We start from the raw sequence: 23,403 nt of genomic DNA on the forward strand, positions 1-23,403 counted from the left end.
CTACTAGAAAACTACCTAGAATTTCTGAATGACCAGAATGCAAACAAAGAAAACATATCCTGAGAACCAATAAGTAGTGGTCCTGATGTTCTATAGAGAGCAACGCCCTCCTATTTCTGAGTGTGTGTTAAGTAAGTACCACTTTTCAACCAGGTGACTTCAGAAATTCAGCTTTCCAAACCCAGCAGCCTTCATAGGAACTTCGATAGTACCTTTCCAAAGATATACTGAAAAATTGCCAAGGATTCTTTACCAGTCTGGCTGTAGCAGCCAAACCACTTTCCATCTGCTCCCTCCAGCATCCCTGGCTTTATGCAGCTAATAATCAACTCTCTGACAGGTCACTGCAGAGATGTTTAACCACAGAAGGAAGGGTAATCAACATGGTAGCTGGAAATGAAAAGCGCTGACCTACTACTTCCATGGCAGAGAAAGTACAGAATCAGGAGGACCAATACCTTACAGAGACCACAAAGCACTTTCAACCTGCAAAAGTCTGTATGTATTTTCCTCTCTTTTCTCCTTCTGCCTAACTGTACTATACTTCCCTATGTACCAAATTCTGGAATTACTTGCCACTGCTATTGAACTTTGTTCTGCACCTGATCATCAAGAACTCTCCTCTGAGTGGCTATAGCTAAGGAACCATAATAGGCCATGACAATCACTCCCCATTCCCTGTATCTGTAACAACAAATGTTCAAATTCCCGTTTCCCCTCTGGAACCCAACTCCATCTCTCAGACTTCCAGCCCACAGACTGGTTTGTAATCACACATTTCAGGACATTAATTGCTTTTTATCAGGACATATGCCATAGATCACACCACCTCCCTACCTCAGTAATGAGCAAGGCCTCTCTTCCAGGCTAAGAATGGGAAAGACAGTCTTCATGAGAGGACTCTGGCTCTGCCCAGAGGACATAAACAGCAGCTGACCCTACTTATGTCCAAACACAATAAGAAAAATAATACTTCTTTTTCTGCTAGATAGAGCTCTATATCCATCCGAGAGGACTTCAAAGACACAGGATCTCTTTAACTGCCAATTACCTATAACTAATCTGGTCTAAGCAGCAAATTGTCCAGTGCTGTTTCACTATAAATTCAACTGTCCTCCCCTCTTGTTACAGTTTTTGGATCAATCTTCTCACAGGCTTTGGTCTGAGCAAGTGACAGTTGTGCTTGAGTGAGTATAATCTGCTTGTGACCAGACAGGTCACACACATTTGGATGTGAGGGTGATCAGTCTTGGCTAGCTAGCTCTCACCAGAAGCTGTATGGACAAAGAAAAATAGGCTATGCTCAATTCCAGGAAGGTAGCATGGTGTAGAAAAAAAGAAAGCTGAGCTTAGAATCAAGAGAAGTGATTTCCAGACTCAAATTTCCAATGCCTTAGCCAGGATGTTAGACAAGTTGCTTTATTAAATATTAATTTTCTTATTATAAAATGGAGGGAGAATCCATCTTGTTTCTAAGCCTATTATGAGGATCCAAATCTGAAAAATGTGACAACTCAAAAAAATAAAATGACCCAAATATTCTCATAATGTTCTAGGGTGTCAACTAAAAGAGGATTGTTTGACAGCTGTACAGGGGTCTAAAGTATTTTAAATAAAGGAAAAATAAAATATTTGAAAATCTTTTACAAATTAAATTATAGGTAGTACTGATATCCATTTGTGTTTTACGAAAGAAAATGGCAATTCTTCTTTCAACTACTCAGTCGTTCTGGTTTTCCACTGAGCCTCGGAGTACCTTCAGATGTGGCTCATGAAACTCTACACTATAGTGACTGACAGAAAGTCTCCATTTTGCTTCAAAAATCCCTCAGAGCCAAGGTACCAATCCCAAAGCTCATGGTTTTAACATCTGGATTATCTCTTTTACAAACTGTTCCAATCTACTAGTTTGTTGAGCCAACCACCGCCCCCCCCACCCCAACCCCCGACAGGCCTTCAAATCTAAACTGTGTGAGGTTCATAGGGTTTGATGTCCTGGGAAACTATCACTAAATCAGTGGGATAAAACAAAAGTTGCAAGAAGAAAACCAAACTATACCATCTTCCCTGAATTTCAGATGCTACCCTGAAATCACATCATACTCAGTCAATCTCGGGTGAGGCCAGTACAACATATAAACCCTCAGTGGTGACTCAGCTTATCCAGCTGGAAGAACAGGCATCTCCCTCTCTACCTGCCACACTAGACCTCACTAATCAACTGAATTTCCAACTAGGGCTCTAACGACAATCAACTTTCCTTTGGGTCTCTCCCTTAATTTATTACATTCATTACTGTAACAAAGGAACTGTGTTATATCCTCAAGTACCACAGCTCTTAGCTTATATCTCCAATGGGAATCAAATACAGACAGACTAACAGTGCCAATTTGAGAAGATGGATCCAATTCAGCAGAACTCCTCTGACCACGTGTCAATTAAGGACAGCAGAGCAAAAGTGTAGCATCTCTCAGTCCCTCAGTGTTTATAGGCTGCATATAATGAATAGTTTTATGGTCTTCACAGGCCGCTATTCTCAGACAAAGACTATGAGGCTTGACCTGTTTCATTTCACATAATCAACTGACACTTCCACTAGACAAAGCTATTCAACAGGGCTCAGGTTTAGAGCCTTGGTGTTTGTCAATACTGCTTGGTACCAGCATACATTTCAAACAGGCTAAATAGCATACTAAATATGCAAATAATTCAGTCCCAACCCTACAGGGATTCACTGGTGGAACTGGTTCACAGAGAAAACCCTTACCAAGGTCTATGTGTAAGTAGGCCAAGAAGCAGAAGGCAAAGATCATCCAAAGTAGACGATAAAGCTTTACCATCCTCCCTCTCCTAACAACTGAAGGGTTCTGTAACCCTTTATAATTCAGTTCTCTTCCCCAGAGATAAAAGAGGTGATGTCAAATTCTCAAGAAAAAAGTGGAGTGAGCTTAGGAATCAGGAGACTTAAGAAACTGGCCCTCCACACAGAACTGTTGTGGCAAAGCTTTTCTATGGCTCAGTCTCCTCACCTCTAAAACAGGGAATAATATGGGTCAAGTTTATAGGAATGAGGGAAAGGAAAAAACTCAGGCATTTTTCAGGAAACATGAGGAATTACCTTCACTTTTATATTCTAGACCTCATCTCCCTTTCTAAATCTCTTAACTACTATCCTATAGTAACTCTAAAGCGTACACAAAGAAAACTTCTCTATCAAAAGATAGTATCTACACTGTCAGACTAACCATAAAAATAGTGGGATCCACACACACATCCTTTAGGATATTTAAGCCAGACTGACTTCTCCAGCCTTCTCTCATGGACACACTCTGTCCCCTGAACCCCATTCCCACGTTATCGCCTCATGGCGTTTACTTCAGACATTCCCTGCTCACACCCCACCTCCCAGTGCAACGATTTGATTAACATTTGTTTCTTCCACCTGACTGCATGCACCCTGAGAGCAAGAGGCTGTCTCTCTTTTGTTCATCATTATATCCTAATAACAGGGTTTGGGTCACAGTACTCCCTCAATAAATATTTGGGTCAATAAATGAGTGAATGAACACTGCTTTCCTCAATGGGCAGAACCATAGCAGGGCCAAAGTTGCCATTTCTCTTCTTCATTCTTACTTGAGCTTGATTTGTCACTAGTCATAAACTGTCTCAATTACCTATTGGCCTTCAAACTTACCAGAACAGAGAGTGGATTTCTCTTTCTTCTAAGATACAGATAAAGGATACAGATTTATTAAGAGTCTAGGGGGAAAGTTAGAAAACAATCCAGTCCTCACATTTCTTAAAATGCCTAACTGCTCCAGAATATTCTCAGCCTTCAGCCTCATCCATGTAGAGATGTTACCCAAAATAGGGCTAGTCCACAAACCAGGACATAACCAACTCCTGGGAGCCCTCATACTTAAATGTATGATACATTCTATCAGACTTAAACTGTCCAGGTATCACATTTTAAACACCTACGAATCAAAGAGAACAGAAGTCAGAAAAATGACCATTTCTGAGAGGAGTTTACTGACTGGGAAGAAGCATGAGGGAAACTTGTGAGGTGTTGGAAATACTCTATTATCTTGAACTGGATGGTGGTTATATGGCTACATATACATGCAAAACTGAGTTATGCAATGAAGATTGGTATACTCAATGCACTTTATCATCTGCACATTATCTTTTTTAAAAAAGGTAAAAGAAAGAAAGTGAAAGTGAAGTCACTCAGTTGTGTCTGACTCTTTGCAACTCCATGAACTGTAGCCTACCAGGTTCCTCTGTCCATAGGATTTTCCAAGCAAGAGTACTGGAGTGGGTTGCTATTTCCTTCTCCAGGGAATCTTCCCAACCCAGGGATCGAACCTGGGTCTCCCGCATTGCAGGCTGATGCTTTACCGTCTGAGCCACCAGGGAAGTCCAAAAAAAAAAAAAGAAAAAAGGTAAAATCGTACACCTATGAATAAAAGGACTAAACTACTGGATCATGGTCCTGTTCCTAAAATAGCATTTTATGTGATCACAGTAAATAGGAATCAGGCCAGTAGTCTTCCCAGGTTAGGATATTTAGAGGGATGGAAAAGAAAGAAGGAAAGAAACTACATTTAAGGATTACCCTGTGCTTCACTATATTGTGAGGAGATTTATAGATCTGTTGGAGAGTCTGAATGAACTACAATAACAAACTAAAAACACTGAGGTAATTAATGATATTAAACCCTGGGGGAAAAATGTTAAGTTACATAAGAAAACTACTAAATAGTTCAATAATAAATATTTACTTATTAAATAATGAAAGTGAAAAGTGAAGTCGCTCAGTCATGTCTGACTCTCTGTGACCCCAGGGACTGTAGCCTACTTCGCTCCTCCATCCATGGGATTTTCCAGGCAAGAATACTGGAGTGGATTGCCATTTCCTTCTCCAGAGGATCTTCCCGACTCAGGAATTGAACCCAGATCTCCAGCATTGTAGGCAGACACTTTACCGTCTAAGCCATAGGAAAGCCCTTGGTGGCTAGATAATGGCATGATAATAAATGATGGATACCGATAAAAGCAAAAATTTGATTTGATAAGGAGAGCACAATAGGATAGCATATTATTTTTTATAAATACAGAAGTAAATACAAGAAAAAGACTGAAAATCTTAAAGCAGTTCCCTACTGGGAGTGAGACTTGGTGATGGGAAGGGGTAAATAGTGGATTACTAAAAACGGCATGGCCAACTGGGGTAAGGTACCTTCATCTAGCTGGTCCTCTTGAGCAGTAACTGGCTCTAAAGAAACAGTACCATGGCGTCTGGCTACAAGCTGGCTCGTCCATCCTCAAAAGTGATGTGGCCAGTTTAGGGGCCAAGTGCCTCCAGATGCTGGAATCTGAGGTCGATTATCTGCACCTGGATGTAACAGGCGGGTGGGCATTTTGCTCTCAACATCACCTTTGGTCATCCTGTGGTAGAAAGCCTCCAAAAGCAGCAAGACCAGGACCCTTTCTTTGACATGTACATGAAGGTGTCCAGGCCAGAAAAGTGGGTAAAACCAATGGCGACAGCAAGGAGCCAATCAATGTATCTTCCATCTCGAGGCTACTGAGAACCCAGGAGCTTTGGTTAAGGACACACAGAATAGAATGAAGGCTGGCATTGCGATCAAACCAGGAACTACAGCTGAGTATTTGGCACCATGGGCTAATCAGATAGATATAGCATTGGTTATGACAGTGGAACCTGGTTTTGGAGAGCAGAAATTCATGGAAGATACGATGCCAAAGGCAGGAGCTAACATAATCGTGTCTGGCGGCGCCATTATGAGGAGTGAAGACCCCAGATCGGTGATCAACCTATTAAGAAATGTTTGCTCAGAAGCAGATCAGAAACATTCTCTTGATCAATGAAACCACAAGGAGCCCAGTGTTTCTTCTTATGAGATCTCCTTTTTACTGGAAAACAAGAATACTGACTACAAATCGTACCACAGTTCAGACAGTGCTGCTTTTCTGGGCAATTACTCATTCCAGCGACTAAAGTTCATTATGCAGAATGTTCCAAGAGGTTAGAAATTGGTCAGTATAACTTCATTCTTAGTGATGGAATTGAAAGATCAGTGTGGTAAAATACCATTTTTACTGGGAGACTTGATTTTCATAAAGAGTAAAAATATGGCTGTATTAAGGTTATGAACAGAAATATGTTTTAATGCCTAAGGAAGGTATGTTAGCTACTATGAAAAAACTTCTTCTCTGAATTTTTAAAAATAATTTTCTTTGGTTTCTTGGCTGTTTTCGGAAAGCAAAGGCATATCTTCTGTTTTTCCTGTTTTGTGTCATTTTTGATTTATGTATGTGATAACTAAGTTTGCATCTGACTGGGAAAGGCACACCTATTTCCCTAGCTTCAAAAACATTTATTATCATTTACTTTGTACCTTATATTTGATACATAAAAAAAGTGTACTATGAAAAAAAATAGTGGATTACAGATTTTCATTAAAAGCAATATTTGACCTTTAATATAAAGCTCATGAGAGGACAAAAAAAAAAAGTGTACATATTAATCTGATAATGCAGATTATGCCACTTTATTTTTTATTTTATTTTTTTTTCATTTATTTTTATTAGTTGGAGGCTAATTACTTTACAATATTGTAGTGGTTTTTGTCATACATTGACATGAATCAGCCATGGATTTACATATATTCCCCATCCTGATCCCCCCCTCCCACCTCCCTCTCTACCCAATCCTTCTGGGTCTTCCCAGTGCACCAGGCCCAAGCACTTGTCTCATGTATGCAACCTGGGCTGGTGATCTGTTTCACTATAGATAATATACATGTTTCAATGCTGTTCTCTTGAAACATCCCACCCTCGCCTTCTCCCACAGAGTCCAAAAGTCTGTTCTGTACATCTGTGTCTCTTTTTCATTTTGCATATAGGGTTATCATTACCATCTTTCTAAATTCCACATATATGTGTTAGTATGCTGTAATGTTCTTTATCTTTCTGGCTTACTTCGCTCTGTATAATGGGCTCCAGTTGCATCCATCTCATTAGACCTGATTCAAATGAATTCTTTTTAATGGCTGAGTAATATTCCATGGTGTATATGTACCACAGCTTCCTTATCCATTCGTCTGCTGATGGGCATCTAGGTTGCTTCCACGTCCTGGCCACTTTAATGGCAGAAAGTGAACAACTAAAGAGCATCTTGATGAGGGTGTGAGAGGGGAGTGAAAAAGCTGGCTAGAAATTCAACATTCATAAAACTAAGATCATGGCATCCGGTCTCATCACTCCATGGCAAAACAGAAAGGAAAAAAGTGGAAGCAGTGACAGATTTTATTTTCTTGGGCTCCAAAATCACTGCGGACGGTGATTGCAGCCACGAAATTAAAAGATGCTTGCTCCCTTGAAGAAAGCTATGAAAAATCTAGACAGTGTATTAAAAGGCAGAGACATCAACTTGCTGCCAAAGGTCTGTATAGTCAAAGCTATGGTTTTTCCAGCAGTCATGTATGAGAGAGTTGGTCCATAAGGAAAGTTGGGGTAAAGAATTGATGCTTTTGAATTGTGGTGGTGGTGAGTACCTTGGACTGCAAGGAGATCAAACCAGTCAATCCTAAAGAAAATCAACCCTGAATATTCACTGGAAGGACTATTGCTGAAGTTGAAACTCCAATACTTTGGCCACCTGATGCCAAGATCCAACGCACTGGAAAAGACCCTGATGCTGGGAAAGATTGAAGGCAAAAGGAGAAGAGGGCGGCAGAGGATAAGATGGTTAGACAGCATCACCAACTCAATGGACATGAATTTGAGCAAACTCTGGGAGACAGTAGAGCACAGAGGAGCCTGGTGTGCTGCAGTTCATGGGAGTCGCAAAGAGTCTGCAGTTGCAAGGAGTTGGACACCACTTAGTGACTGGATGACAACAATTAATCTGATAAATAAAATATTTAAAAATAATATTATAAAAATATATACTTGTCCAAATATTCCTGGATTCCCTTACAAGTTACAAAACATATTAATCCAATAATTTATCAAAAATCTTATGAGAGGCAAGAGTGAAGCAGGTATAAAACGGCAATGTGAGGTACCTTTGTGGTGATGAAATTGTTCTGTATCTTGACTGTGGTGGGAATTCCCTGGTGGCTCAGATGGTAAAGAATCTGCCTGCAATGCAGGAGACCTGGGTTTGATCCCTGGGTTGGAAAGATCCCGTGGAGATGGCAATGGCACCCACTCCAGTATTCTGGCCTGGAGAATTCCATGGACAGAGGAGTCTAATGGGCCACAGTCCATGGGGTCACAGAGTCGGACACAACTGAGTGACTAACACAAATACACACACTCATAAGTGGATACAACTAAAACTAGGGAAATCTGAACAACCTGGGTAGATTTTATCAATGTCAGTATCTGGGTATGATATTGTTCTATATTTGCAGGACATTACCACTGGGGGAAAGTGGTAAAGGCTACAAAGGATCCCTCTGTATTATCCTTACAAATGCATGGGACTCCTACAACTGTCTTAAAAGTTTTAGTTTTAAAAAGAACACAAAAAACCCTTCTAGACTCTATTTCTAATTTCTACTGCCTCCAGTATTAACAAATTTTATTTATTTACTATTGATAAGAGCAGCCCAGTAATTAAGCTAAATTTTTTTCTAATTTGAAAAGGTGCTCTCTATCCAATACAGAGCCTAAGAACTGGTGAACAAGTTCTTCTCATCGCTTGATGGAGTCTGATAATATTCCCACTGTCTTTAAAAACTGGATTTTAAAAAAAACTAATTTTATGTGTTTTCATTAAAGCCTTCACTTCATTTGGTCTCCAGTTCTGATACATATTTCTTAGGGATGAAGAGAAGGCGCAATATCACAAGCATGGACAAAACTTGATTTTGTACAGGGGGAAGTTTATTTTTATCTTTCTTTAGTTCTCTTCCTAATGATGCTTAGCATTTCCCTGGCAGCACACTGAACTAATTTTTCAAGGAATAGCTTACCAAGATTTCTAGTCTCCTCGAGGAGCTGAAATTGTTAGCTAGAAGTTACTCATGCTAGCAAAGTGGTTTGGACTTTCTGCCTACTTTTAATGTAATATTATCCACACTGAAGCTCATCTTCAAGTTTTCATCCCTCCCTCACAGTCAAGATACTTTGGAAGTATAACCTTAAACAATTTGGGAACCTAAGCACTTGAAAGAGCTTAGTGTCATGAGAAAACCTGAATATGTCACTTCTGTAAAACATTTATTAAACTGTCAAATAAAATGAGTGTCAATGAATGCTTAAACCCTTCCACCTAGAAGAACTTATCATTGAGATAATTTCTGGAAGTAATGTCATGAGAAATCAGCACAGTGCAATGAAAAAAAAACAAAACAAAGGCGGAGGCAGGAAAAGCTCAATTCTAGTCTTACTCTCCCTGTAGATGTTTAAGAATCTTGGGCAAGTCACTGCACTTATCTGAGCCTGTTATTTCACCTATAAAAATCTGAGATAATTAATACCATTAAGTGCAATACTCTCAGTAGAAACTGGAATAGCACCCTGACATCAAACTCATTAATATTCTTACAACAAAATGAATAAATATTTACTTGAAACAGAACAACAATGAAAACAGCTATAAATAGCCTCATTAGCTGAAGTCAGGTTTGTGCCTACCTTAAAAAAAAGAAACTTAACAGCTTTCAGAATTTGGGGGTTTTAGAACTGCAGAGAAGGAACTGTAGGCCTACATGGATGTGATTACTGTCAGAAAGTCAGTTTACTAATACAAAACAAAACATTTTCTCCCATTCCAAGACTAAAGTTTTCAAACAGCCTTGGCCTGACTTTAATACAACTGAACGACGTCCACTGATAACCACTCTGACCACACACAACTGTCGATGGTTTGTCATCTGTGACTTCTCTTTATGTAAATTAACCCATCACCTTGGCCCCAATAAGTTATATTAATAATACCAAGTCATCTCAATCTTTAATTTACATTTTATCAACTTTCTAATATAGATTTCACTCCCTCCACCTCCAAACCCTTCTTATGGTGAAATCTACTTCAGTCCCTTCCTGTAATGATCATGCTACTTAACTTGAAGTGATGTACTTTCACTAGGAGTTACAGTTTATCCTTGAATTTTTTCCTAAATTCTAGGGTAGACAGATTCAATCTCATCAAGTTTAGAGATGTGATCCAGAAAAGTGAGGCAGCTAGCGGGAAAAAAAAAAAAGTGTTGGAACAACTAAGTATTACCACTTCTGGAATAATTTCTGGAACCTCTATACATTTTTCTGTACTTTATATGCATTAAAAGAGATTAATTCGTGTCCTAATTTCTTATTTTTTAAAGTTAAGCATTTATCATCATTTGATTGGAAGCTTTAAACTGCTTGGAAAGAGGGAAAAACAGAGGTGAAAATTCTCCAACCTCTTCATCCCTGAACGGATCTTTCACACCCAGATCGAGTAGTCTTACCAATTTTCTAGCAGTCTTCTTAGAAAAGCAAAAACAAAAACTCTTACCATCAGTTTAGCAAAGAATTTAACTAATATCTTTTTTTTCTTTCACCTAAAATTTCTAGGCAGCACGCATGATTAACCATCATCACTTTGTGGGTTTCTTCGGTCTTGACTGAAAATGTTTTTAAGTTTCTTTTAAAGATGCTTTTCTCCTCTCCACAGCATCTGAGACTATGCCAAATGACCATCTGTTTTGTATGGTGCTTTTGATCCTTTGCTTTCTAATAAAATGGTTTTTAAGTCTTTAAACTTTCAGTGGGTTATTTGCTATTTGATATCTTTCCACTTTTCCTACTGTACATACTTTATCGCAGCTCAATTTCTTAAAATGAATCCCCACATGATAGATTTTATTCTTCCTCTCCCTGAAGAATGCTGAGCTTAATCAAGATATGATTTCTGTTAAACAGACCTATAGAAACCTTTCTCAATTCTTGTTTGTTCCTCAAAGCAAAAATCGTGATTATTTCTTTGTTCTATAGGATCTAAAACTGCCAACTGTGCAAAGAAGTTTATCTTACTCAAAATCATATCTGTAAATTTGCTTTTAATAAAGTATTTAACAAAACTATTAAGAGTAAATAAACCCCACATTATTATTATCTGGCCTATTTTGTAGCTTCTCCTTTAACAGTTTCAACTCAATCACATTATTTTGATTAGGACTGTGACATTTTTATTTAAGTAAGGATTTCGATCCTTATAAAAATGTAATCCCTTGTTGCCTGTGTCATCCCTATGAAGTGCACAGCCTAGCAGCACCATACTTCAACAATTTGTTTCCTTCCATCAAGTATCTGAGATGTGGATTAAATCACTGTATCATTATTCTGCCTACCAAGAAAGGAGAAGGAAAAAAATTATATAAGGATGACAGAAATGGCACTCATCATGTTTATGTAACACTCTTAAATAAATCTAATGCTTCCGATCACAAATTCAGGTAAAATATATTATAGACTTGTTGTTGGAAGAAAATGTCACTTCGCTGTTATATTACCTACCTCAATGTGATCTTGTTAAAACTGAATTTCTTTATTATAGAAAGGCTCCATAAGAAAAAGAATATTACCAGATACTGTCCTGCATTTCCCTCTCTGTCAGATGCTGTTACCGAACTCATCTGAAATCCACACTGCCAGATTTCTAGCTCTGTTAGGACTATAAGGGCATGCTAATACAAACCCCAGAAACAACACTACTAAAAACAACCATCACTAGCAAACTAAGCTATGGTAAAAGCATTTCTACTAATAAAGCAAAACTACTTGGTCAGTTAAGTTAAACTGAGACCTTTTTAACCAATACAGAAAATTAATGACATAACGAATTAACAGCTACCGGCTTTAAAATTCACAATATCAATCATATATTACTGTATGTGGTGACAATCTATGACGTCAAGTCTGACATGCAGCAAATCCTGACAAAGAAAAGCAATGTGATATCTGCTTAGGACCTCTCTGCCTTAAAGTAACAGATTTTTCTTAAGCATCAATCCCAAGTTCATTAAGAACCTTTCTTCTAAAATTTTATATCAAACATAGCACGTTAAAAAAAAAAGCACATTTTTATAGAATGGCAAATAGGCCTCCTTGTATATTGCAACCACACAAGTTGATGATATAAATAACTAAAAATTGAGTGTACAGGTACCCTGCACCTCTCAGCTACCTCAAATGGCACACAGTATAACAAACAGGCTGAGAGCTTGATGTCCACAAGGAGCATTCTACATAACCCAAGGACAGAAATAAGACATTACATCTCTACACATTAGGTAGGAATTTTAGCTTCTAGTCAATTACCAAACAGCAGTCTGGCCTAAGGGATTTTTGTTGCCTATCAACTTCATGTAAAGAAAAAAGGGAAGAGGTAACAGGAAAAATAATGAAACAGTAGAAGGGTTAGGAAAGAGCAAGCAAGGGAACTATAAGAAAGTTTACAAAACACAAGCCAAACAAGAGAGCAGCAAGACATCACAAGACATCTTCACCCTCAGGCTGATGAATTAGGTATTGAGACTTCCAGAACAAAGCCAGCTATGCATTGAGAGGAAATCAAAATAACACGAACCTCAAAATTAAAATTTTAGGCTGGGAGCAAAGTATATAGTCTTTGAAAGCTTATTTTTAATGAGCTACCCCAACCCCCAGAGTTGCTGAGACCTCACTAGAAAGAGGGACTATCATGATATTGAGCTTTTCCCTTTGAGGAAGGAGAAAATTCAGAGGCCTAAGTCACCTATTACTCAAGGTACCCAAGACTCAAATACCACTCCTCAGGGAAACTGGCTATAAGACCTTCTGTTCTACCCGTGGTGTCTTCCAGACATGACGGCCAATTTTCACCATGATTAACTTCCAGGAATGCCAGTCAGAGGAACAGCCAGGAAAAAAGAACATATTTCCCCCTCACTGTCGGCTAGAACCTTTGGAACAACTACAGACAGTGCCTCTTTCTCTCTTCTGGGCAGAAGAGCATTCAGCAACCCCAGGGAAGTGCTTAACAACCCAGTAACATACTAGCACCATATTTCTCAAAGATGCCGACTCTGATCATCTTATTTAAAGCTGCAAGCTTCCTACCTCCTTCATCTATCCCTCCTCTACACTACTAACCCTCCTTACTCTGTTCTATTTTTTCCCACATCAATTATCACTCTCTTTATACTATATAATTATTAATTGTGCTTATTTCTATTTCCTTCTGTTAAAAGACAAGATCCATGGGGTTGGCATTTTTTATCTATTTTGCTCACTGATAGATCCGACACAGCTTGGACAGGACCTCACATATAGTAGGACTCCAGTAAATATTTATGGAATGAAAGAAGTAAATAAGAAAAACTAAAAAGACCTCTTGGAGACCAACAATATCCAGAGGGCCCAACAATGCCTGTGCTCCTCTAACAGAATCAGTCTGGTTCCCGTGCCTGACCTACTACCTCTCCTCACCCCAATTCCTCCATCAACTAGGATATACGGAACCACAGTCCTACTGCAGGCAACTGAGGGCGACACATGATTGTCCCCGAGTCTGAAGGATTTCTGAAGGCTTTCGTAGTCTGCACCTTGTTCCCAGGTTATTCAGTTTGGGACAAAATGTGTTAGATGCAAGTTATCTTAACACAGAGAGAGTTCTGAAAAAAGAAATCTCAAGAAGTTTCCATCTTCAAAAAAACAAATTCCAATTCAATTCAGCAAGCATTACATAATAAAGTTATATTCAAAGCACTGGGTTGAAAGTCAGGGGAAACAGGAGACTCAGGTCTCTTATGGAGTCTAGAATGAAGGAGGAAAAAACATATTCACATCTAATTATAATCAAAGACAGGGTATGACACAGTGCTATAACAGAGATCCTAGCAAAGAGTTAAAGAGATACAGAAGAACACAAAATCAATTCTGTTAGACACAGGTAGATAGGAAGAAGAAAGTTAAGAAAGTCTTCAGGAAGGAGATGAAATTTTTTGGTAGGTTGAAGGAAGAGTCAGATTTGAAGTTGAATGCCTTGGAGCAGGGGAAGGGCATTCCAACAAAAAAGAAAAGAAAAAAACTAAGGTGTTGAGACTGAAAAATGGAACGTAAGCAGAAGGAATGACTGTAAAAAGAGTGAGAAATAAATGAAATGAGACTGAAGAAGGCCAGGGTTGGTCAGACTTATAGAGGATATTGAGTGCTGGCCTATATAGGCAACAAGGAGTCATTAAAGGTTTTCAGCAAAGAAGTAAAATAATCAGAGCTACATTTTGAAAAGTCCACACTAGGATTCCTTGTTACATACTCTTCTAGAAACAAATTCTTTCCTTTCAGAGAACTTCAGCTCATAATCATACATTCATTAATTGATTGCTGTTTTCCCCAACTAGATGTGTAAGTCATGAATAGACAGAGACCACATCTGGTCTGGCACACAGTGTTCAATAAATACAGGCGTACCTTGGAGATACTAGGGATGCAGTTCCAGACCACAACAAGAAAGCAAATATCATAGTAAATCAAGTCACACAAGTTTTTTGCTTTTCAGTGCATATAAAAGTTATGTTTATAATATACTGTAGTGTATTAAGTATGCAATAGCATTATGTTTGAAAAAACAATGTACATACTTAATTTTAAATGCTAACCATCAACTGAGTCTTCAGCAACTCATAGGAGTAACATCAAAAATCACTATCATAGATCACCGGAACAAATATAATAATGATGAAAAGTATGAAATACTATAAGAACTAGAGAAATACTGTGACACAGAGACATGAAGAGAACAAATGTTGGAAAAACAGTGCCAACAAACATGCTTGCCACAGGCTTGCCACAAACCTTTAATTTGTAGAAAATGCAGTATCTGTGAAGCACAGTAAGAAAGGGATGTCTGTATAAACTAAATAAAAACTATAATAATAATGCAGAGGTATATGACATGTAATACAGAAAGAAGCATTAACCACGAGGTTACTACAATAATACACATATGGAGGCCTAAACTAGGTCAGGTGAAAAGGCGACGCCAAATGAAAAGATATCTAGAATGATTCAAATTTAGTGAATGATAAGATGAGGTGCTAAGGAAGAAAAAAGAACAAAATACAAACCCAAAGTTTTGTGTCATGGCAACTGGAAGAACTGTAATGCTTAGCAGGGAAAAGGGTAAGCAAATTCCAGAAATGATGGACTGGAGGTACATTTGAAAGCAAATACCAAGTAGAAAAAAAATTCCCCCTTTCCTCTGTACCATTCAGATTCATTGACTGGTGAGCCTCACAATTTCAATGTCTCTTCCAATTTCTCTAGCTCCATTGCTAATACCATTCTTGCTGAGTTTCACATGAAACCTCAGAATTTGTAACTGCAGTTTACAAGGTACATTCCTGAATTCACTACTGCTCACATGAATGTTCATCCCAACCAAACCCAAAGAGCTCACCTAGGAATATTACCAGGAACATTCTGGTAACATACCAAAAACGCCCTGGCTTTACTGTGTACATAGAAAAGACAATGCTGCCTTACTCTATAAATACTGAACCACAGCCTAAGAAACTACAGGTACTAACATGCAATGTGGTATCAGCATACAATGCAATGGCCTAACTGCCAGATTTGGATTTCAATCACCGTGCAGTACGATTTTCAAAGGTTGCACAGTACCTATTCTGGCCACTATCCAATTCAAAACCCAGACAGTTGGGGAAAAAAAAAAATCTATCTACAAAAGCCACTTATATTTCTAATACAAATCTTTCAAAAATCTCATTCAAGTGGAACACTTCCCAAAATAACTTTTAGATTACCTGAGAATTAGTAATGCGCTACAGATGGCAGGGAATAAAGCAGAACACTCCCAGGACTTTTTGAGTCCAAAATAAACAATAGTTCCTCCCACCAAATTTTTCTATTACGGACTGATGAATGTTTTAAGTACAAATTTAAGAACACTGAATGCTTCTTCCAATGTTCAAAGGTAGATTAAACATGTGATTTTGTTATGTTAACATACACTCCCTCAAAAGAAAGAAAAGACCATCACCCTCTTAACATTCAATAAAAAGCTGCTATTGCAAGTTCTAAATCCAAAAATTAACTGGGAAATGCTGATTAAAATTCTAACTTGGGGGCTTAACAACTAGGTTATACACTTTTATTCCTTTAAACTACTTGAAAACAAAGACTTCCTAACATCACAGTTAACCCTTGAACACTACGAGTTGGAACTGTGATGTTAGGTCCATGTCTATCTGGATTTTTTTTTCAATAAATACATACTACAGTACTGCACAATCAAAGCTGGTTAGAACCTTGGATACTGGAAGGCCAACTACAAAGTTATATGAGGATATTTTTATTTCACTGGGGATGGGGGACACCCCCCCCCATCAAGGATCAAATATACTACCAATTTCAAAGTTCCTAAAGTCCCCCATCAGCTTCAGATTGCTCAGTCCCTTTTAGGGGGTATTTCAGAGATTCCCTCTTGCTGGTCAAACTGCCGATTTTGCATTCGAGCATTAAAAACAACAATTTTATTTTCTAAACAAAACAGTGGGCAACTTTTATGCAATCCCAATTAATTCAAAGTAGGTTTCCCACTAACTGGACAGAAACAGAAAAATGCCCCACCTCCAATATCAGTCCCATTTGGTTAAAGATTTCAGATATAAGAGATTTAAAGATCTTAAATCCCTGGCTGACTACACAAAATTACTTCTTATTGATATCAGGTAAATCCTTCTAGGTTTGATTTCCTTTTCCCAAGCTGAGGTTCTTTTTCTGCAGCTTTCTGATCCCCACTGCTATAGCTGGAGCAAGCTAGAAGAAGATATATTTGACAAACTGGTGAACCTGCAGAATGAGGGTACAAGACTCTCCAAAAGAAGACAGCTTAGTGGGGGAAAAAAAAAACAAAACAATATACACATGTCAAAGAGAAGTAAGAGTCCCTGGAACTAAGGTTGCACTTATTTGCCCTTCTAAATACTGACACGATTTAAAAAAAAAAAAAAAAGCTTAATCATTTTTGCCCCATTCTTTCATCAAAATCTTGATATCATAAAATTCAACACTACATGGAACCTTTAGAGATGATCATGTCTAATATGCTCATTTTACAAATAAGGAAAAGGAAAACATAGGAATGACTAGCCCAAGGTTACACAGCTTGTTAGAGGCAATACAGTGATCAGAATCTGGGATTTATGGTGCACAATTCCATGCTTTTTCCTCTATGTTTTAAAAAGCCATATTAGCAAACATTTTACACTATTTAATCAGAAAATAAGTAACTGTAACTAAGCCACACAAAAATAAAATTTATCCATATGAAGAGAACAAAGGGTTAGACCAGGAAGTACCCCAAATCAAACAGAAAGAAGCAGCATTTGCTCACACAGTACATGCTTTCCTAAGGGCACAACTTGGCACATGTTTTCTGAGCCATTTTATTAATTATCACCTGCGGGCATTTGTGTCCTGTGCTTTCACCAAATGCAACTCCTTAAGAGGGTGCCACAATGACTCTCGTGGCAAAGGTTTGAGAAGTGATAACTCCTGGCCCAGATAACTAATGGTTTTACAAAAGGAACCCACATACACACAAGTGGCACCAGCAATCAAGAAGAGAGGACTGAGTTGAAGAGGGTGGAGACTCTGCTGGGAGCAAGTAATCCTGAAAATGAGATAAGAATAAAAATCCAAGAGCAAAGCTGGCCTGATACTAATGATCAGAGAGCACAATAAAAAGAAAGTAGTTTCAGAGTTTGCCTGGCATCAGACAGTTCTCACCTGCAAAAGAAGGAAAAAATTCTTACAGAGACAAAAGAAAGATCACAGGTTTGCTCCTGAGTGATGGATTAGATATGACCTAATAGGTATTTGCCATCTCTTATTTCTGGGACTCTGATCCAAGAACAAACAGCAAGAGAACCATGAAAAATCAGCCCTGTTGGATCTGGAGTTCTGCCTTGACAAGATATAAAGCTCATTCATAGATCTGACTGTGCTCATGAGACTGCAGTTCAACTCCTGCTGCTAGAGCAAGAGGAGGGGGAAGGAAGACAGAAAGGGGTGAGTGGGAAGGAGGTGGAAGATCTGGGTTGTGACTATAATAGCTACAGTAATTAGAGTGTTTCCAAGCTGCTGGAGAAGTCTTCAGAGCAGAGAATGTGGAGGGGCCATGGGGGAGGGGGAAAAACAGGAGGAAGCAAACTACTGAGAATGCTAGGAAAATATATGGTGCTTTGTGAACAGTTTAAGACAAACAAACACCTGTGATGGCTTCATATAGGGAAATAGAGAAGTTTATATTCTTTCCCAGAAGTGAAATTATACAAATAATGGCTAGGCTGCTACTCAAAGCTAGGCTACGAACTAGGTGTAAACAGATTCTTGCAAATGTCCCTGTCTCTGCAGTGGTCCACTGTTTGCCTCCTTTTCCCTGAATCAATCAAAAAAATCAATCTATCCTTCCATCTATAATATCCAAATCTGTCTCAATCCTTCTAACAAACAGATCTAAGCCTTCACTTCACTTGGAAAAGTGATTTCTGAACTCCAAAAGTTACCATATCTTCTTTCCTGTCAATCAACTGTTAATTAATACCTTGTGAATTCAATTAGGTTGCATGTGTGTTATGTGTGCGCATGCGTGTGTTTCAAGCACACAGTTTGTTAGCCTAACACAGAAAATGACTGGAGGACACCAGAGAAGTCACAAAATAAACATCAAGATGCCTGTTTATAAATTTTAGGCTCCACAGCACTGCCACTTCTAGTGGCATGAACATGTGAAAGAAAAATGAAATCACATTAACAGAAGATGATGATATCCTGGGAGGAAAATCTGGGAATTTGCAGAAAACCTCAAAATAGAAAGTCCTCCTCCAAGTTATAGGAAATGCTACACTTGTTTCTAAGATAAATATTTACTTGAGCTACTTCCTTGACATGATGTAGCCCTCTGGTGATGACTTGATTCTAACAGTGATGTTAAACTCAAAGCCAGAAAAAAAGAGTTATAAAGGTGTTGGGAGAAACTAAAAATGGAATAAAACAAACAACAGAACAGATGCAAACTTCATGTGGAGAATTACATTCATAAAATAAAAACATATGTGAAAGTCTTGAGTAAGCCATGTCAGGTAGACTTAACACAAAAAATCAATTACATCCTTTGCACAAAACCTGCTGGGTATCCTCCCAGTGGGCTAAATCTTTTTCACCACACTAAAAGCAAAGAATTTTCTCCTTCCCTATCCCCCTAATAAACAAGTGCTAGAAACACTGAATTACCATTATTTCCTTCCCATTCACAGGGCATAAAGCCAGAACTCACAGAAATACAATAGGACCGTTCAGGACCACGTCTAAGGCATGCTACTCAGTAATCTAAAAGAAATACAGAGAAGGAAGAATCTCTTCTCTTTATTTCATTATTGCCTCACTAAGACACCAGCATCAGGCATTAAGAAATGTGAAACAAAGAAGAATTTCACACATATGAACTGAACCTAAACCACGGAAGACCAAGTATTTTCTTGTCACTGTGGCATGTGATTCTTTAACCACCTGCTCAATAATCCCTCTTCAGCTGCACAGCTGCTGCCAATTCCACATGCCCAGCCAGGCAGGTGCTTTGGTGAATTACCTGTTCCCTAGTGAAAAGAGCCCTTCACTGACTCTTACTGGGCCCAGAACATGCCAATCAGCATTGCCTATCTTCATTTTGTCTGTCACAGCCAACTTTTATGAGATATCACAAAGGTATATTTAGTCACTATGTGATTTTGTATTTTGCAAGTTTTTTTTTAAGGAAACTGATTTTTTAAAATCAGGCAGAAGTGAGAATTCAGCTGCTTAAAAGAAAATTTGCCACACAACATAAGGCTGCCTCATCTCAGAGTAGCCCCATCTGTCTGGCAGTATTCCCATTCACGACCAGTTTCCACAAGGGAAATAACAATTGCTTAGGTACCTATGAGCAGGAGAAAGTGGCACTAGAAGGTTCTATTGTACCTGACAGTAATAAGAGAGAAAGCAGAGAACTTCTGGAGACCACACGTCATTCCTGTACTTGTTAGGTCTCCACGGCTGAGCCCAGGCAGTGGTATTCTGAGTCAAATAAGTAAGGAGTGGCACTTCCACTTGACGGAGCAATCAGTAAACCCCTCAACAAATTATCCTGTTCCAGTCATTTAGCTGCTATATGCTAATTGCAACATAATTACTACCAGAAGCCAAAATTATGCTTCCATATCCTCACACAAAATAAGCACTAATCTGTCCAGCTATCTAGACCTCTCACAAGGAAACATTTTCTAACAAGAAGCTGGGGGAAAAAAAATCCAAAGTGTGCTCTGAAACATGGTCACAATCAGAAGGCTTGTAAATTTCCTTGTGGCAAGGGCCCAATTCTGAAACCACTAAATCTAATCCGGGCAAATTTAATCTGAGGCTTCTGCCTTCACTGTCACCTGACAGGATTCAGAAATGAAAGTCAACAGCCCAAGAGCAAAAACTTTTGGACTCAGTTTAGCTGACTTCACTCAGGGACCTAGGACACACAGTTGGAAACAGTCTAAAGACAGACAACACCTCTAGCAAGACCTTAAGACACTTCTGTCACCAAGAAATATAAAGATCAGAACAACCTGTTCCCTCCTAACAAAGCCTAACACCTAAGTGGCAAGCCATCATTTTCAAGAAACTCATTGAAATAAAGAGAAAAGGGAGGCAACGTGGTCAGACTGAGGGCCTCGGAAAGACCCCTACCACAACCAAAGGCTGAAGTTCCTCTTCAATGACACCCTGTAAGAATTGGCTGGCTACTGTATACAGTGTATACTGTGTACAACTGTCCTCTCACAATGACACAATGACAATTGATTTCTAATCTCTTTTCAAAGAAAAGTTTTCTTTAATGTCCTAAAGGGAAATCTCATCTCTAGTCCCTAACAATTGTTTACCCAACTAACAGTACCGAAGTACTCAACTAATAGTACTATTTGGGCATTTCTATGAGGTAAATACAAGGATGGGGTTTCTTCTAGCTTATTCTCATCCTTCTCTCATTAATAACTCCCAAGATCTCAATTTTTTTTATGTTACTCTGGCAAATTTCTCCCTAACACAGACACATATATGGATTTTCTGCACAATGAGCAAGTCACATCCTTTCTTCAGAATTAAAGATAAAAAGGAAAGTTATTTTGGTTCCCCCAGCTCTTGCCCAGATAGGCAAATTCTGTGGGGTTTTTTGTTGTGCAATTATTCTAACCAGGAAGTCCCCATTAAAAAGGTACTTGATCCGTGACTCCCTATCTTAACCCTGCACAGGTTTTTAGTGGTATTCCTAAACAAATAAACAAACATCTTTGTAGGAGTGTCCCATCTCTATAAAAAGGATTAAATTGGCTGGCTTGAACCAGCTTAGAGTCTTTTTCCTTAGAAGTCTGACACAAATCTCAGGATTGAGTCTCCCAGCCACTATTTCTCCTCAACTTAGTACAGGCTAGCCAAAGAGGCAGGCACAACATGGCTGGCATTCCCTATTCTTCTGAAAAATGTGTGCCAATGAGCTCTGCATTGTTCCTCACTCAAAAAGAAGAGCCTTTCTGTCTGGCCTCCTCCAATGGCAAGCCCCAGTCTGGAAAAGGAAGAAAATGGCACTGAGGAGCCTGGGAGATGGAGCCTATCCAAAGCTCTCAGACAAGACTTGAACCTATGACCTTCACTGTGTACACAATAGGCGGGTGAGAGGGACCGGTTTATCTCTGCAGCAGCAGTTCTCAGCCCTGGGGTAGCTCTCCCGATAAAATGACACGACTATTGTGTGTGGCAGCAAAACAGTCATCTCCTCACAACAGCCTAAACCAGCACTCCCTCCCCCAAGACAAAGCAGCGGGGGTGAAATTAACTCAAGGCTGCAGACCAAAGCCTCATAGAGAAAAGAGAGGCCTGTGGGGGACTGGGGACTCTGCTCAACCCCTGGGGCTCTGGACACAAGGCTGGAAACAGACAGGCTTTCTCCCCCATCTTTCCCACTCTCATTTAGATAGGAAGCTGTTTCTTAGAGAATTTAATCATCTGTGATTTGTTCAGAAATATTCCCCCTGAAGGGCTCTGATCTCTCCACCCTGTGTGAGCCTAATTCCTAGAAGCTGAAATGACTGTTTGCTGCTGCCTGTTTCACAAACACACATTAATTGGTCAGATGTGTCTCCTCCTCCTCAACCCCAGAGGGAGGAAGGAGAATCTGAGCAAAGCCCAGAGATGATCCAACCGTAATTACACATAAAGGGAAAAGAGGGCAGCACGGGTTTTCCAAACAGGACAGGGTCACAGACCCTCCCGGGGGCACTAGGAGAGCAGTTAAGGCCAGGCCCAGGAATCCCTCCATCTTGAAGAAAAGGACAGGAGGAAATGTGACCTGAAGCCTGGAAGGAGCACACACCCACAGCCTACTTACTGCACACTCCCAGCCACCTTGCTCCCCCCTCCTGGGCCACGCGCACGTCCTGCTCCCAGCTCTTCGCCCTGAAGCCCCCTAACTCCCTCACTAGCTCCAGTCGACCCGGGCCCCCTCTAGATACCCAGACTCGCCTCGGGAACTCTCTGGCCTGTCCCCACAACCTGGCCAGACCCTAATCCCCTCTCAAGCACCCCTACCCTCAGCCTGAACCAGCCCTGGCCACGCTTTGAACTTCACCCTGCGCCCCTCGACGCCCCCTCCCCCAAACAGGCAACGATCCCCCCCCCCCGCCCTACACACCTTCTCCTCGCTCCTCCCCGGCCCCCCAACCCCCACTTCCTCCGTCAGGCGCCGCTATCCCCGGCCCCCTGAGCGCCGCCGCCTCTCTCCTCCCCCAGCCCCGGCTCCACACAAAGCTCCGGACTCACCGCGCGGCCGGTCCCGGGAGCCGCCACCTCCGCCCGCCTGGGCCCCGGGCCGTAGAGCCGCTGCTGCTACGGGGCCCAGGCCGCCATCCGTTCCCGCGGCCCCTCCCCCCCTCCCCACCCCGCCTCGGCTCCGGCTCTCCGCCCCCTCCTCGCGCCGCTCCGCCCCGCCCGCCGGTGCCGCTGTGTCCGGGGCCGCGGGTCCCTCAGCCGCCGCCACCGCCGCCGCCGCCGCCGCCGCCGCCGCGATCCGGGACAACCAGGGCCGCCCAGAAGACCCGGACACTGGACTACCGGGCCCTCGGATCCGGATCCTTGTGCCGTCTGGAGCCGTAGAGCGCAGAGGAAACCCGGAACCTGGATGAAGGAGCCAAATCCTGGGTCTCGGAACGCGCGGTCACACGGAGCCCGGATTAGAGACTTGGAGCCCGGGTTAGAGACTCGGAGCTCTGGGAATGCTGGAAAACCCGGCAAGCC

The 23,403-nt window shown here is 40.4% G+C and overlaps 1 protein-coding gene and 1 pseudogene across 3 annotated transcripts in view; one reads left to right on the forward strand and one right to left on the reverse strand.

The window, feature by feature from the left end:
- The window catches only part of ZNF609 (zinc finger protein 609), a 197,553-nt gene extending 174,509 nt beyond the window's left edge, over nucleotides 1–23,044 (reverse strand). For 2 of the 3 annotated variants that reach the window (XM_065940079.1, XM_065940078.1), the window contains exon 1: nucleotides 22,930–23,044. The gene's annotated coding sequence lies outside the window, so the exon portion shown is untranslated. The remainder of the gene's footprint in view (nucleotides 1–22,929) is intronic. The other variant, XM_065940081.1, reaches the window with a different exon arrangement.
- LOC136172369 (ribulose-phosphate 3-epimerase-like) lies at nucleotides 5,502–5,895 on the forward strand (annotated as a pseudogene).
- Nucleotides 23,045–23,403: the final 359 nt, after the last annotated feature.

Source organism: Muntiacus reevesi, chromosome 7, assembly GCF_963930625.1.
Source record: "Muntiacus reevesi chromosome 7, mMunRee1.1, whole genome shotgun sequence".
Lineage (NCBI taxonomy): Eukaryota > Metazoa > Chordata > Mammalia > Artiodactyla > Cervidae > Muntiacus > Muntiacus reevesi.